This window comes from Narcine bancroftii, chromosome 12 (genome assembly GCF_036971445.1).
Source record: "Narcine bancroftii isolate sNarBan1 chromosome 12, sNarBan1.hap1, whole genome shotgun sequence".
Taxonomy (NCBI): domain Eukaryota; kingdom Metazoa; phylum Chordata; class Chondrichthyes; order Torpediniformes; family Narcinidae; genus Narcine; species Narcine bancroftii.
In genome coordinates, this window is record NC_091480.1 from 4,238,796 (window position 1) to 4,255,417 (window position 16,622).

Sequence of the window (16,622 nt, forward strand, 5' to 3'; positions counted from 1 at the left end):
GGCATTGGCTTCCATTGTTCCGCCTCCCCGGCTCACGCACGGTGTTGCGCGCTGCTGGGAGGCCGCTGATTTCTGCGCAGCGCACGCGCACTAGGTTGACTTTTCCCGCGCGCGGTTAGGCGCTGACGAGCGGAGGGACGTCGAGTGGAGGTGGCGGGCTGCTCGACGCCCTCTCGCCCGCCGCAGTCGCATGCCTTTGCTGTGGTAAAACGCTGTGGTTGAAGTAAAGTCGCAACGCGGGAGAAACGCAACAGATCAAACTGGAGCAGGCATCGCTCCACGAGATTTTGCAGTGGTAAGAAGGACATCTGGACACCCTGTGGTTGAAGTAAAAACACGATGGTGGAGAACCTCAGCGGGTCAAACAGTGTCCCTAACAGGAAATGATACCCAATGTTGAGGGCTTGAGCATCAAGGGAGAAAGGAGCCCAAAGTGGAGGATGGCGAAGCCAGACATATCTGGAACAGATGCATCATGTGGGAGGGATGAAAGTAGAGTGAAGAAAGAACTGAATGTTGGAACTGTGAGCTATCCGGCTGGAATAAGATATTAGCAGAAATTGTTGAATTAATTTGGAGTGTGGAACACTGTTTTGTGCTGGATAAGAAGGTGGATTGTTCTTCCTTAAGGTCATGTGGACTTTGGATGGAACAATGTAGATGGCAAAATAAAACCGTTAGAGTGGGGGTGAGGTGACTGTCCATCTCTCACCATGGATGCTGCCTGAGCTGCTGAGCTACTTCAACTTCTCATTGTTTTATTAAAGTTTTTGGGACTTCCTTTATCTTGCCAAGAACATTTCATGGCTCCCTTTGCCACTCGAAATCACACATGTCAAACTCAGGCCTGCGGGCCAAATTTGGCCCGTGATCTAATTATATTTGGCCCGCAAGATCATATCAAATATGTATTAGAGCTGGCCCGCTGGCCGCCGCGCCAGTATAGCGCATGCACAGCTAATACTACAAATCCCAGAATACTTTACAAATGCATTGGCGTCGGCCCGTCAGCCCGCTAATCGCCCCCACCTCCTCTCTTTACTTTCATTAGTATCTGTGACCTGTCGCCCAACTCATATGTAATAAACCCCTTATGAAAAATGGCCAAACGAAAGACACAGGACCTTTCAAGACAGGTGGGAAGCAAACTCTGACCCGAGTTTGATGAACTTGCATCTAAGAAGAGATGCCAAGTATCTGGTTTAGACCCAGGTGCATCAGAGTAAATCACAGGGTAGCAAGCTAAGCTTGGATTAATATTTTCTTTGGTTAACTTTGGACTGTTCATCGTTGAAAGATTGGATTTTCATTGAAGCAAGTTGTTATTTTTTTGACTTGTTGGATTGTGAAAAAAAATACATTTAAAAGGAGTTTAAAGGCTATAGAGAAATATTATTTATTGAATATTTTATTTCTCATTTGTTAATGCTTCTTCTGGAAAGAGTTTAACCAAAACTATTATAAAACATTTTTTTTAATAAGAAAAAGTTTAACATTACATATGTTGAAAGAAGAGAAAACATGCAGATGTTGTTGAAAATTTTCAATAAATATTTAGTTTGGCCCACGACTTTGTCCAAGTTTTTAATTTTGGCCCTCTGTGAATTTGAGTTTGACATCCCTGCTCTAAATTATTTCTTAAGTTTTCTCTTATATCCTCTATAACCCTCAAAGGACATGTTTGATCCAAATTTCAAATACCTGGCATTTCTTCTTTTCCCTGATCAAATCCAAAGGTTATTTCAAAAACACCATAATAATTTTTCTTAAGAAATAGGAAACAGAGGGTTGGGGTAGGCGGGTCTTTTTCAGGATGGCAGGATGTGACGAGTGGAGTGCCGCAGGGATTGGTATTGGGTCCTCAGTTGTTTGTGATTTATGTAAATGATTTGGACGAGGGGATTATTAATAACGTGAGCAAATTTGCAGATGACATGAGACTGGGTGGCGGTGTGGAGTGTGAGGAGGATGTCAGGAAAATGCAGAAGGACTTGGACAGGTTGGGGGAGTGGGCTGCTGAATGGAAGATGACGTTCAATGTAAGCAAATGTGAGGTTATCCATTTTGGGGGCAATAATAGGAAAGCTGAGTATTATTTAAATGGAGACAAGCTAGGGAGTGGGGAAGAGCAAATGGATCTGGGTGTACTTGTTCACCCATCACTGAAGCCGAACATGCAGGTTCAGAAAGCTGTGAAGAAGGCAAATGGCATGTTGGCTTTCATAAAGAGGGGATTGGAGTAGAGACGCCCTTCTGCAGTTGTACAGGGCCCTGGTGAGACCCCACCTGGAGTATTGCGTCCAGTTCTGGTCTCCAATTTTGAGGAAGGACATACTAGCTATAGAGGATGTGCAGCGCAGATTTACAAGGTTAGTTCCAGGGATGGCGGGGTTGACATATGCTGAAAGGCTAGAAAAACTGGACTTGTATCCGATGGAGTTTAGAAGGATGAGGGGGGACATGATTGAGGTATACAAAATTATCAGGGGGATAGACAGGGTGAAGTCGGATTACTTGTTTTCAATGATGGGGGAGACGAGGACTAGAGGGTATAGTTTAAGAATACAGGGTAGGCCCTTTAGGACGGAGATGAGAAAACATTTTTTTACCCAGGGAAGTGTGAAACTGTGGAATGCTCTGCCACAGAGGGTGGTAGAGGCAGATTCGCTGATTATGTTCAAAAGAGAGTTAGATAAGACTCTAGTGGGCAAAGGAGTTAAGGGTTATGGGGATAAGGCTGGAAAGGGGTACTGATGGTAGTGATCAGCCATGATCTGTAAAATGGCGGTGCTGGCTCGACGAGCCGAAGGGCCTACTCCAGCTCCTATTGTCTATTGTCTATAATACCAAGAATGGCTTGCAGAATCCCTGTCATCTGCCGTTTGTTTCCTCAGGTGACACACTATCCTGACTTGGACACCTCATGATCATTGGGTTTACTTCAAGGAATGCCCTACTAAATGGCGTTCAACATGATTCATTCTTAACTCAAATGGCTTGATGAAGAGGAGGACAATGGTGAATGGTAAAAAATGTGAGAAAATTTGGAAGGGCTGTGTTTGGGGGGGGGTGGGAATTAACAACTTACTGGGTGGAGCATATCTGTTCCATTGTGACAGCGTGAATGTAGAGAGTTTATTTTGTGTTAGAATCTTGAAAAAGAGGTAATGTGTGTCCATTTAAGACAGTTCAGACAAAATGGGTAATAAGTCTTTAAATTTTTCTTAATCAAATGTTGCTGGACAGAGAATCTTTGAATGTTTTAAGGACAAAGGTACATTTTTAAAAATATTCATGATTTTCCAGTCTTGAACTCAAACAGTTATTTTGTTAACATCAATGTTAACATTGTAGGAGTCACGTCATGGAGTAGTGGCCGGTAGGGGAATACCAGCCCTCTCCAGAAAAGAAGAAATAAACTGAAGAAAATACAAAGTTCAAGAAATACAAAACATAACAAATAAAAGATAAAGTTGTAGAGAAAAGAAAGAAAATGGCACCCAAGAAGGAGAAAGTAAAAACAACAGGGGGAAAAAAAGAAAAGATGCTGGAAGAGAAAGGGGAAGGCCTTACCTTCATGAAGAAACAGGGAGCCATCGTGGAGAAGAGACCCCAATCTCCAAGGTTGGTGAGGACCCCCCCCCCCCCCCCAACCACTGGACTGCAAAAATGGCTCTTTGAGCCAAACAAAAGTGCGCAACTGCACATGCTCGAGGAGTTGCGCATTTGCAGTGCACTTACTAAAGAGAAGGTAAACACCAAAGGGAGGGGGCTCAGCCGAGGAGCGGGCAAACACATCGTGACCAGCTGAGGGATGCCCGACACCAGTGTTCTCAGCTGGAAGAAGAGGAAAGTGACAGGAAAGGGAGTGAAAGGAAAGAAGAGCAGCAGCAGAAGAAGAGAACCAACGGCAAGAAGCCAAGCAAGAAGAATCCCAGCAAAATGAAACAAGCAACTCATCAGGAAAGTCAGAAGAGACACAGATACAAGGAAGAGAAGAAGAAGGCACAAACACAGGTACAGACACAGAAGAAGAAGAAGAATAAGAAGAAGACCAAGATCTACACAGAGAAATAGAAGGTAAAACAGATGGACAGAATACAGATAATTGGAAAATTATAATAGGCGAAACAACATAAAAATAGTGAGCCTAATGGAAGATGAAGAAGGCACAGATATGAGGGAATTTATAAAAGAATGAATCCCAAAGGTCCTGGGAATGACAGAAATACAGGAAGGAATGGAAATAGAAAGGACATACAGAATACTAGCTCCGAAACCACAGACACATCAAAAACCAAGATCAGTTTTAGTAAAATTTTTTGAGATATACAACAAGAGAAAATATATACTGGAGTGGGCAAGGAATAAAATTAGAGAAGACAATAAACCATTGGAATACAAGGGTCAAAAAATATTTTTTTACCCAGACATAAGTTTTGAACTCTTAAAGAGGAGGGAGGAGTTTAACATAGCAAAATCGATCGTATGGAAAAAAAGGTTATAAATTTATTTTAAGACATCCAGCTATGCTTAAAATATTTATCCCTGGGGCACAAAACAGACTGTCCTCAGATCCGGAGGAAGCACGAGAATTTGCAGAATGCCTGCAGGACAGAAGGAGAGATGAAGAGTTGTAACAAGAATAAAGAACGGTGATAAAATATATATAAAGATGTAAAAATAATGTATATGTAAGAACTAAAGAAGGGAAAGAGAGGGAAGAAAGGAATTAAGGGGGGAAAAAGAAGGTGAACTTTGTTATATGTGTGTGTAAAAAAAAAAAAAGAGTCTTCTGGGGGGGTTGGGTGGGAGAGAATAACCGTTACTGCAAAATAAGTTGATGCTTGCGAGCGGGTTCGCAATGCAAATGAAGAGGGGAGTTGAGGTTGCCCGGCAAGGGATAAGGGGCATCCCAGAGAGGGGGTGAGACATTTGGGGGCTAAGTGAATATTGGATGGGGGAGTTGTTGAAGTATTTTATGTTTTAAATGTGTTGTCATACATTGAGTTTAAAAAGGGAAAACTGAGAGATGAGAGATGAAAATGGGGTAAAAGGGGGATGGTGGTGGTGAGGGATCAGAAATTAGGTGTAAACAGGATATGAGATGGCCATGTTGAATTATATGACTATAAATATTAATGGAATACATAACCAAATTAAATGGAAGAGGCTATTACATTTATTAAAAAAGGAAAAAATAGACATAGCATTTGTGCAGGAAACGCATCGAACTGAAGTGGAACATAAATTAAAGAGAGACTGGGTAGGGCATGTAGCGGCAGCATCATGTAACTCAAAAGCTAGAGGTGTAGCTATATTAATTAATAAAAATGTACAAATCAAAAGAGAGGAGAAAATAATAGATCCAGCAGGGAGGTATGTAATGATAAAATATCAGATATATTCAGAATTCTAGAATTTTCTCAATATATATGCACCTAATAAAGAGGATCAAAAGTTTTTGCAAGATATTTTTTTGAAGATTGTAGATACGCAAGGGAATATATTGATAGGAGGGGATTTTAACCTTAATTTGGATCCAATGTTGGATAAAACTGGACAAAAGACTAGCAAAAAGAATAAAGTGGCCAAATTTATGGTTAAATCAATGCAGGAAATGAAACTTATGGATATATGGAGGAGGCAGCACCCAAGAGAGAAGGAATACTCATATTATTTGAGTAGACATAAAACATACTCAAGGATTGATATGTTTTTGTTGTTGGCCCATATTCAAGGGAGAGTTAGGAAAACTGAATATAAAGCTAAATTACTATCTGATCATTCACCCCTGTTATTAGCAATAGAACTGGAGGACATCCCACCAAGAACATATAGATGGAGGTTAAACTCCATGCTACTTAAAAGACAGGAATTTAGAGAATTTATTGAACGCCAAATTAAAATGTACTTTTAAATAAATACAGAATCAATGAAAGACAAATTTATATTATGGGATGCAATGAAAGCCTTCATTAGAGGGCAGATAATAAGTTATGTAACTAAGATGAAAAAGGACTACAATCGGGAAATAAAACAGTTGGAAAGGGAGATAGTAAGTACAGAAAAGGAACTAGCAAAAAGGGATGATATAACAAAAAGAAAAGAATTGGTGGACAAAAAAAAAATACGAAACATTACAAACGTATAAGATGGAGAAGAATATAATGATAACAAAGCAAAAGTATTATGAACTAGGAGAAAAAACACACAAAATATTAGCCTGGAAACTTAAAACAGAACAAGCTAAAAGAACTGTATTGGCATTAAGGAAAAAGGACAAACAAATTACATATAATCCAATGGATATTAATGAAAATTTTAAGGAATTTTATGAACAATTATACCAAACTGAGAATGAGGAGAAAGATGATAAAATAGAAGAGATTTTAGCTAAAATTGAACTGACGAAATTGCAAGAAGAGGAACAAAACAAACTGATAAAACTATTTGAAATGGAGGAAGTACAGGATATATTAAAAAAGTTGCCTAACAATAAAATGCCTGGAGAGGATGGATTCCAAATAGAATTCTATAAAACATTTAAAGAGTTATTAATTCCTCCTCTCCTGGAAGTAATGAACCAGATAGAAGAAACACAAAACTTGCCAGATTCAGGTAAGACAGCAATAATTACAGTAATACCAAAGACGGGGAGGGATCCACTAACACCAGCATCATATAGACCAATATCTCTACTTAATTCAGATTATAAGATAATAGCAAAATTATTAGCAAAAAGATTGGCCGACTGTGTACCAAAAATAGAGAAACAAGATCAAATTGGATTTATTAAGAAAAGACGAACAGCAGATAATGTCTGTAAATTTATTAATTTAATTCATGCAGTTCAAGGAAATAAGATGCCAACAGTGACAGTTGCTTTAGATGCAGAAAAAGCCTTTGACAGGGTAGAATGGAATTATTTCTTCAAAGTATTACAGAGGTTCAATCTATCAGAAAAATATATTAATTAGATTAAAGCATTATATAATGAACCATTGGTGAAGGTGACAGTAAATGGATATGTATCGAACCAATTTAAATTAAGTAGGTCAACTAGGCAGGAATGTTCATTATCTCCTACACTGTTCGCTTTAGCAATAGAACCATTGGCAGAACTGATAAGAACAGAAAATAAAATAAAAAGGATAAAAATAAAGGAGAAGGAGCAATAAAATCAGTTTATTTGCAGATGACATCATAGTATACTTCTTTCTTTGGCTTGGCTTTGCGGACGAAGATTTATGGAGAGGGTAAATGTCCACATCAGCTGCAGGCTCGTTTGTGGCTGACAAGTCCGATGCAGGACAGGCAGTTGCAGGGGAAAATTGGTTGGTTGGGGTTGGGTGTTGGGTTTTTCTTCCTTTGTCTTTTGTCAGTGAGGTGGGCTCTGCAGTCTTCTTCAAAGGAGGTTGCTGCCCGCCAAACTGTGAGGCGCCAAGATGCACGGTTTGAGGCGATATCAGCCCACTGGCGGTGGTCAATGTGGCAGGCACCAAGAGATTTCTTTAGGCAGTCCTTGTACCTTTTCTTTGGTGCACCTCTGTCACGGTGGCCAGTGGAGAGCTCGCCATATAACATGATCTTGGGAAGGCGATGGTCCTCCATTCTGGAGACGTGACCCACCCAGCGCAGCTGGATCTTCAGCAGTGTGGACTCGATGCTGTCGGCCTCTGCCATCTCAAGTACTTCGACGTTAGGGTTGAAGGCGCTCCAATGAATGTTGAGGATGGAGCAGAGACAACGCTGGTGGAAGTGTTCTAGGAGCCATAGGTGATGCCGGTAGAGGACCCATGATTCGCAGCTGAACAGGAGTGTGGGTATGACAACGGCTCTGTATACGCTTATCTTTGTGAGGTTTTTCAGTTGGTTGTTTTTCCAGACTCTTTTGTGTAGTCTTCCAAAGGCACTATTTGCCTTGGCGAGTCTGTTGTCTATCTCGTTGTCGATCCTTGCATCTGATGAAATGGTGCAGTCGAGATAGGCAAACTGGTTGACCATTTTGAGTTTTGTGTGCCCGATGGAGATGTGGGGGGGCTGGTAGTCATGGTGGGGAGCTGGCTGATGGAGGACCTCAGTTTTCTTCAGGCTGACTTCCAGGCCAAACATTTTGGCAGTTTCCGCAAAACAGGACGTCAAGCGCTGAAGAGCTGGCTCTGAATGGGCAACTAAAGCGGCATCGTCTGCAAAGAGTAGTTCACGGACAAGTTTCTCTTGTGTCTTGGTGTGAGCTTGCAGGCACCTCAGATTGAAGAGACTGCCATCCGTGCGGTACCGGATGTAAACAGCGTCTTCATTGTTGAAGTCTTTCATAGCTTGGTTCAGCATCATGCTGAAGAAGATTGAAAAGAGAGTTGGTGCGAGAACACAGCCTTGCTTCACGCCATTGTTAATGGAGAAGGGTTCAGAGAGCTCATTGCTGTATCTGACCCGACCTTGTTTGTTTTCGTGCAGTTGGATAACCATGTTGAGGAACTTTGGGGGACATCCGATGCGCTCTAGTATTTGCCAAAGCCCTTTCCTGCTCACGGTGTCGAAGGCTTTGGTGAGGTCAACAAAGGTGATGTAGAGTCCTTTGTTTTGTTCTCTGCAGAACCAGAAATATCAATAAAAGAACTACATAAGAAATTGAGGGAGTATGGAGAAATATCAGGGTACAAGATCAACGCAAATAAAAGTGAAGGGATTCCAATGTGTAATGTGGATTATACAGAATTTAAAAAAGAATCACCATTTAAATGGTAAACACAAGCAATCCGATACCTAGGTAATAATTTAAGCCACTTGTACAAATTAAATGATCAACCATTAATAACGAAATTGCAGGAAGACTTGGTTTCCACCCTTTCCATAAAAATTTCCTTATTATTCTCTTTAGTTCCTTAAAGAATTTCTCTGTTAAGGGAATTGGTAACGATTGAAATAAGTAATGTATCTTTGGGAAGACATTAATTTTAATGCAATTTACCCTCCCTATCAACGTTAGCGGTAATTCTTTCCAATGTTCTAAGTCTTTCCAATGTTCTAAGTCTTCCTGCAATTTTGTTATTAATGGTTGATCATTTAATTTGCATTAGATAAATTAACAGAGAGGTACAACCAAGGTGGTTCGCAGTTACCAAACTTTAAAAATTGTTATAGAGGAGCACAATTAAGGTATTTATCAGATTTTTATCAGACAAGGGAAAAACCAGATTGGACTAAGATAGAGCTAGATTAAATAGGGGAGAAGGTACCGGAACATATACTTTATAAGTGGGATGAAAAGCTGATACGATATAAAAGCTCACCAGTATTGCATCATTTACTCGATATATGGAAGAAGATTCGCTTAGAAAGGAAAAAAAACAAATGACCAAATACCAAAATTATTATTGATGCAAAATCAACTAATCCCTTCTACAATAGATAACCTTTCCTTTAGAGAATGGGAGAGAAAAGGAATTAAAAGAATAGAAAATTGTTTTTTGGGTAATAATTTATTAACATTTGCACAACTGAAGTACAAATATGGAATAACTCATGGTACAATGTTTTCATACCATCAACAATTTGGAAACAGACTGAGATTAGCAGAAGGAAGCACCTTTGAATATGTGATTACAGACACAATGATAATTAAAAGATTTATAACGAACATGTCCATCAAGCTGCAATATAAGGAAAATGATGAAATAAGCTATAAACCCAAACAAAAGAGGAAAAAGGATTCAAACATAAAGATAAAAAATGAAACATGGGAAAAGTTATGTTCTGGAACCATGAAGAATATAATAAACACAAGGTTACGCATGATACAATATAATTGGTTACATGGGTTATTTATCATGCCCCAAACGTTAAAAAAAATGGGATCCAACATTATCAGATAGATATTTTCGCTGTAAGAAGGAAATGGGAACAACAGTACATGCAATTTGGGCATGTGAGAAAGTGAATACGTTTTGGGAAGATCTAAATCAGATATTAAATAAAATCACGAAAAACAACATACCAAAAAATCCAGAGATCTTTCTTCTGAGTAATATAAAAAGTAAGGAATTAGGCCTCAAACTGGATGAAGCGCAAAACAGATTTATTATGATAGCCTTAGCTGTAGCAAAAAAATGTATAATGTCAACTTGGAAATCGGAAGAGAGCCTGAGAATGCAGCAATGGTACATGGAAATGAATAAATGTATTCCATTGGAAAAAAAACATATAATTTAAAAAATAAAGTCACAGTATTCGAACAAATTTGGGAACCATACATGGAACATAACAGAGAGGGCTTGCCTTGGACCTGTACCCCCTAAAATGATAAGAAGACAAAATGACTTGATCCAGTGTGTAAAAGTAGATGACATATTTTGCTTATTTAATTTTAATTGTGTGATGACATTGTTTAATGGTTTTATTGTATTGTATATGTTGAATGTTTATTGGTTTTGGAGGGGGTGGGTAAGGGGGAAAAAAAGGGGAGAAAATGCCACTGTGTATATTTAAGAGGGAAATGTTTGTATGTATTTTGGTTGATATGATTCACAGTGAGAAAAATAAAAAAAAAATTAAAAAATGTTAGCATTGTCAGTATTACATTTTCCGTAGAGTTCAAACTCCTTTTATGTCCCTTCCACCCTGTACAGCGCGTTGAAAGAACCAAAGACTTGTTGATCCAAACCAAGGCTTTTATTAACTAAAAGACTGGACCATATCACATGTAGGTCGACCAGTCCAGAATGACCTGGTCTGGCTAGGAGCAATTCTTTAAGACCTGCCAGTAGGCGCAGTCATCCTACACTACAATCTGTACATATACACATAGGTGATAGAATCTGTACTATCACACACCTCACCCCCATATTCGTCACTGAACGTATAAGCAACCACACATACACAGGACACTAAAGACATTCACATTGAAGGAAAGAAACATATGGAAGGATTTTGAGGGTTTGTCACGGCACAGTGACCAGAGTGCAGGCTGCTTCATTTTCTTGACTTTGCCTGGTTGGGATGAATCGGACCCCCATGCCCCTCCCCCCAAGCAGTGGAGGGATGGGCAGGCGAGGCAGGACACAATGGTCGATCTATAGTCGTGCTCCCAATGAAATTTAAATATGGCTACCAAATCTTTTTGAAGGTTGTTATTTTTTTTCCTTAAGTTATGTGATTTTCTTCAGGGGAACACAGCTTTGCATTTCTATGTTCCAGTGCATGATCCTCAGGCAGGAGTCGGATTTCCAAGTAACCGCTATGCACTTCCTGGCCACTGCCAATGTCATAATCACAAATTGAATTTGGAATTTGAACAGGTTCATTGTAAGTCTTATACCCATTATGTTCCCTAACAGGAACAACTCAGGGTCCTTTGGGAATTCTTTACCTATGATTTTCCATAGGGCTTGGCCTAGTTCCACTCAAAAGGGCCTCACCTTGGTACATGTCCAGGTTGCGTGCACTAAGGTTTCTGTCTCGACGCCGCATCTAAAACATTGGTCTGATCATTCTGATTTCGATCTGTTCAATTTTTGTGGTGTCAGGTTCAGCAGGAGCAGAAAATTATACTGCACCAGCCTCTACTGTGCATTGATGGTTATAGTCATGCTGGCCCAACACAGGTTGGACCAGCACTGCTCATCAATTGCTATTCCTAAGTCTGACTCCTACCTCTGCCTCAATTTATGAAGGCCCTGCTTGGGTCTTTCCAGCTGGAGCAAGAAATACACTGCTGATATGAACTTCAAGTGTTCTCCCTTCAAATCAGTCTCTTATGTCGCTGCATTTTGGTGGGGCCATGGTTAGACCTGATTTGTCCTGTGAGAAAGATATTATCTGAAGGTAGCAATGGAATGTCTTGTTCAATAAACCATACTTTTGTCTGACATTTATGACATAGATTGCCGCTGCTTGTAACAGTCCTCTATGCACATGATGCCGTTCTGATGCCAGGTGTCCAGGATCGTGTTACCTATCATTAAAGGTATTCATCTATTTTGAGTCAGGGAGTTTTTGGGGACAGCCTCACTTTGATACCTAAATATTGGTTTAAAATAGGTGATGTATCTCGACTGGGCTGCCCAATAATATTTCTTGGTCTGGCAATTGTAATTCCAGGTAAATATTTCCATAGAGACTCTGGCCACCTTTCCATTCCATAGGAATGTTCTTAGCTGTGAGAACAGATTTTGGAAGAATCCCTGAGGCAACATCACAGACAGTGTCTGAAAGAGGTACTGAAGCCTTGGCAACACATTCATTTTAATACAGTTGACCCTGCCCACCAAGGTTATTGGCAGGGACGTCCACCTATTTAAGTCCTCCTCAATCCTTTCCAGAAAAGGGGTATAGTTCAACCTGTATAAATTATTCAAATTGTTATCTATTCTCACTCCTATATATTTGATCCTGTTTTGTGGCCGCTTTAAATAACTGCATTGCTGACATTGACTGTAGTCCCCCTTGATGAGTGGTAAAATTTCACTCTTGTTCCAATTAACTTTGTACCCAGAATCTCCCCACAGTCCTCCAGCATAAAGTGCAGCCTAGACAACAAGTTTACTAGGTCTGTCAGATATATCAGTATATTATCTGCAAATAATTTGATTTTATGTTTTTCCTGGCCTGCTCTAAAACCTTTAATGTCTGGGTCCCGTCTAATGGCTCCTTGGCTAATATGAACAGGGCTGGTAATTGTGGTCCTATGGAATTTAAGAATGAATGCAACATTTTCAAGAAAGTGTTATACTTCTTTCTTAAACTATAAATAATTTTCTCCAGGGGAACACAGCTTTACATTTCTGTGTTCCAATGTGCAATGCTCAAGCAGGATTCAGACTTTTAGGTAACTTTTAGGTAACTCTTTCTGGCCACTGCCAATGCAATAATTAAAAATTGGATTTGAAATTTGGACAGGTTCATCGTAAGTCTTGCATCCATTATATTTCCCAACAGGAACAACTCTGGATCCTGTGGGAATTCTTTACCTATAATTTTTTTCAGGGCTTGGCCCAGTTCCACCCAAAAGGATCTCACCTTGGTTGCATGTACAAAGCCTCCTGTTGCAGTGCCACATCTGAACCATTGATCTAATAATTCCGATTTAGATCTATTCAATTTTTGTGGTGTCAGGTACTGCTTGTAGGAAATTGTACCACCACACACTTCTGCCCCCTTCTCTCAGACACAAGCACATTTATCTTTTCTAAGGCCTTTAAGTATTTTTTAAAGTCAGTTATACAGAACTCAGAGTGTTACTCTAGTTAAAGCCATTTGTGAAGTTTCATGATGGTTTCCTTGTTCTTGTACACTAGTCTTTTGTTTATAAAATGCAAGATCACAAACACATATTTTGACCACTTTTTTTCAATCTGCCTGCCTCTTATAATGAGTTCTGCACATATAACAGTTCTCACAAGACCTTGTACCCTTTTTAGAGTTTCATATTGCCTTTCCTTTACCTACTGAAAGGTAACACTTTGCACTTTGAGTTAAATTACATTTGCCACTTATTCCCCATTTCATTATCCTGGCTATATTTCTTTGAAGGCTGTTAATCCCTTTTTTATAATTTACTATGATCTGCAAATTGGGAAATTATGTTCTGTAACCAAAGTCCAAATTATATCTATTAATCTTATTAAGTACAGTACTGGTCCAAGTTTTTCTTGGAGTTTCACTGTACATATTCCTCTATCTGATCAACAAACTTTCACTAAGACCATAAGACATAGGAGTAGAAATAGGCTATTCTGGCCACGACTATCTGTTTTCTGTTGGTTTGCCAGTTTTCTATACATCTTTTTATTCCATGCACTTCAGTAAAGATAATAGGCTTTTGACTTGGCACTCTATAAAATGCCATTTGAAAGTCAATGTGCGCTGAACAAATGCATTTCCTGCAGCAACCATAAAAAGTTAAGTAAGATGGAAGTGATTTGCTTTTGATAAATCCATGCTGGTTTTCTTTAATCAAAGTAGAAGTGTCTAAGTGATGGCCTATTCTGTTATATTGATAAATCCATGGTGGCCGACTTCTTGGGCGAGCCTCATACGTCCTCAGCGGGTCGGGCTTTTGTTGCCGGGCCTTCTCGGGTGCTGGGCCTGGAGCCAGGAACACCATCTTGACTTGAGGTGGGCTCGTTCAGGCAGTGGCAGTTCCTCCCACCTTGCTGGCTGTCTTTCCTTGACTGGAGCTTTTCTTCCCCATTAGAAAGGTAGTGGCCTTTATTCACACTTTTTTGGTTGTTTTCTTGCAATTTCTTCAACTTAAATTTTTTTTTTTTTTTTTTTTGCTTTGGTCCGGGAGCTCAGGGAATCAACATCCTACTGCTGCCTTTTCATCACATGACCTAAGGTAGATGGATTCTTGATAAAGAGGGTTGAAATCTTATTGCAGAGGTGAAGTTAAAATAAGAACACTTATCCTTGAGTAATGTTGGCGGACTGAATGATCTTGGGATCCATGTCCACAAGACACTCCAAGCTGCTGCACAGGATGACTGTGTTGATAACGAAGGATGGTGTGTTGGCTTTCATTAACCGTGGGATCGAGCTCAAGAGCAATGTGGGAATGTTCCAGCTATATTTAGACCCCATTCAGAATATGTGTTAGGTTCTGGCCACCTCAGTATAGAAGGATGCAAATGCTACAGAGAGGATGCAGAGGAGATTTACAAGGATACTGTATGGAATGGAGAGCATGCCTTATCAAGTTAGATTAAGTGAACTTGGTCTTTTCTCCTTGGAATGATGGTGGATGAGGGGTGACCTGATAAGAGGTGTATGGGATGATGAGAGGCATTGATCGTGTGAATGGCTAGAGGTTTTATTCTCAGTGCTGAAATGGCAAACACGGAGGGGCATAGTTTTAAGATGCTTGGGTGTAATTATCGGGGGGGGGGTTTATTTTTCATACAAAGAATGGTGGGTCCATGGAATGGGCTGCCGGCAATGGTTGTGGAGGCAGGTAAAGTAGGATCTTTTGAGAGACAACTATATAGGTACATGGAACTGAGAAAAATGAAGGGTTATGCAGTAGGGAAATTAGAGGTAGTTGTTAAGTGGGTCATCTGGTCAGCACAACATTGTGGGCCTAAAAATGAATTAATAAAGGTCCTGATAGATAGCAGCACAGGACAGTAAGGCAGTTAAAAGGTTTCGGGCCAATGGCTAGAATAGAAGAGCAGAGAGGTTATATTAGAAGTTTCTTCAATACCATTTCGATAAATAATAAGAAGCTGGAGGGATTCATCAGGTCAGGCAGAACCCAAGAAGAGATTCGATAAAGGATCCCAACCCGAAACATTGTCTGTCAGTTTCTTTTCATGGATGCTGCCTAACGTTTTGAATCCCTCCAGCTTTGTCTGTTCAAGATTTCAGCATCTGCAACTCTTGTGTTACTCTGACACTCTTTAGATGATAGTTTGAAATTGCACTAAGGAAGGTAAAAAGATGATTCACAAAGATTTTGGCAGGAATGAAAGCTTGTAACAATGAGAAAGTAATGAAGAAACTTCTTACCTTTTTCCTCCATTTCTTCCCCCACCCCCACTTGCGTTTACATCATCTACCACCTTGTGCCCCTACCCTTTTATCTGGGCATCTTCCCATTTCTTGCAACTCTTGATGAAAGGTTTCAGTTCATAATGTTGACCATCTATTGCCTGACCCATTGAGCTTCTCCAGCATTTTGTCTTGCCCCAATGGTTCAAACTTTTAACCTCTGAAACTTTGATTCTGGGACAACTCAAAATTAGAACAAATTCATTAGAAACTTGAGACTGCTCTGCCATTTAATAAGATTTATTAGAACATAGAAATTTACACTGTACAAGTTATTCATTGTCTTGGAGACACTTCTTCCCCCTGCCGTATCCTATGTAAGTGCAGTTGCAATTGATAAGAAAAAGGTGCCTTGGAAGTTTAAGGGGCTTCTGCCTCGATTTGTCATGCTTCGTCTCTTCCTAGTTCACTAATCCCACATGGGCCGCTGTCCTGTTTCTTCTACTCTGGCCTTTTTTCCACTGGTTTCTCTTCTTTGCATTCCCAGTCTTGTTAAAGGATTCCAGCCTAAAATTGTCACCTACTCTTTTTCTCCCATTGATGCTACTTGTCCTGCTGAGTTCCTCCAGCAGATTCTTCACGTAGTTTTTTACCCAGGGTCTAGGTAAGTGGGAGCTCTTGGCTATACCTTGCAGCAAAGGGACAAACCTGTCTCTTCTAGTGAGACTAGTATGTGTGATGATGGGGTTTAATTGGAGGAAGCAAACAGTATATGTATATAAAGCCTGTCATCTTCAATCACCTCAATGCTGTGTCTGGGCATAGGGTCTGTGGCATCTGTTTGAAAGGTGTTCATGACTCTGTCCTCAAGTGTGTTTAGCCGATGAAGAAAGTATTGACCTGAAGCTGCTTCTAGGGAACAGTGAACAGATATTGAGTGTGCTGCAATAATAACTGCTATGGTTGAAACCCCAAATCTATGAGTATGTTGTCAAATAAGAACACAAGTGATCAGGTAGTAATCAGTTGGAATTATGATGGATAGAGATGGTTGTTCAATGAGTGATGTTTGGTGAAATGTTAACATAACTTGCACCTTGCAAAGGGTCTTCATTGTGGTAAAGAGCATTACA

General features: G+C 40.0%; 1 protein-coding gene across 10 annotated transcripts in view; it reads left to right on the forward strand.

The window, feature by feature from the left end:
• Positions 1–28: 28 nt before the first annotated feature.
• Positions 29–16,622, forward strand: part of xpo6 (exportin 6) — a 291,971-nt gene continuing 275,377 nt past the window's right edge. For 2 of the 10 annotated variants that reach the window (XM_069905286.1, XM_069905287.1), the window contains exons 1-4: positions 29–295; positions 2,895–3,034; positions 11,885–11,968; positions 12,103–12,218. The gene's annotated coding sequence lies outside the window, so the exon portion shown is untranslated. The remainder of the gene's footprint in view (positions 296–2,894; positions 3,035–11,884; positions 11,969–12,102; positions 12,219–16,622) is intronic. The other 8 variants (XM_069905285.1, XM_069905283.1, XM_069905292.1 and 5 more) reach the window with 6 other exon arrangements.